Source organism: Seriola lalandi, unplaced genomic scaffold (genome assembly GCF_002814215.2).
Source record: "Seriola lalandi dorsalis isolate HSWRI2012SDOR001 ecotype SW California unplaced genomic scaffold, Sedor1 jcf7180002009489, whole genome shotgun sequence".
NCBI classification, from domain to species: Eukaryota; Metazoa; Chordata; class Actinopteri; order Carangiformes; family Carangidae; genus Seriola; species Seriola lalandi.
The window spans coordinates 1-897 of record NW_019480142.1 but is presented as its reverse complement, the minus strand read 5'-3'; the positions used below and the strand labels follow the sequence as shown (position 1 = coordinate 897).

Below are 897 nucleotides of genomic sequence, written 5' to 3'. Positions count from 1 at the left end.
AAAAAAAAAAAAAAAAAAAAAAGTCTGTTATTCCCCAGTCGCAATGTGAAGGGTTTTTAGGGTTTTTGTGTGAAAGGGAACCTGGGAGGCAACTATTCCTCAAAGGAGGGTGTCAATCCGGGTGCTGGGGTCTCCACTTAATGAGTCTCCAAGGTCAAACAGCTGGTCCAGGTTGACGGTGGAGCTACAGAGGAAATCGTTGCGGCCTTGTTCCTCCTCTTCGGGCCAGGGGCTCTCCAGGAAGGCTGTGGCGAGGAAGGTCTCCTCATCAAAGTCTGACACGTCATTACTCCTTTGGGTCTCTACCAACACATGGATATCCGCCGTCCCTGCGGGGGCTTCAACAGGGGAGATGTGGGTCCCCCGCACTGTCAGGTCCTCCTCTTTCATGATGGGGCTCAGTGGTTCTCCTCCCTCCAAACTGAGCTCCCCGCTGAGGGCTGAGTCCAGCAGGGCATCCCAGTCAAAGTCGCCCTTCAGAGGTCCGATCTCCTTATGTTCATCCACCGAGAGCAGTGGGGAGCTGGAGCGCCGGGGGGCTTTGATATTTCTGGAGCCCACCGACTGTTTCCTCTTGAGCCCGCCTCTTCCCCTGACCACTGGCCAGGACCCCAGCATGGTCCCCTCAGCCAGATGGGGGTCCCAGTTCTGGTCTGCGCCGGTTGCCTCTTCGAACTCCTGGAGCAGCCGCTGCGACTCCGGGTTGATGCACAGGCCGATCTGACCTCCTGTGAGGTTGCAGGGGCCTCTGGACTGGGGCTGGAGGTTGACCCTGAGCCTGTTCTGCAGGGCCGGGTTGATCTGGACCGGCGGCATTCGTCTCTTCTTGTAAGCGCCACTCAGGAGGCGCTCAGCGTACTGCGGGTCAATCTTCCAGAAACCCCCCTTCCCTGGCTC

General features: G+C 58.0%; 1 pseudogene; it reads right to left on the bottom strand.

The window, feature by feature from the left end:
- Positions 1 to 30: 30 nt before the first annotated feature.
- LOC111673012 (forkhead box protein J1-A pseudogene) lies at positions 31 to 894 on the bottom strand (annotated as a pseudogene).
- Positions 895 to 897: the final 3 nt, after the last annotated feature.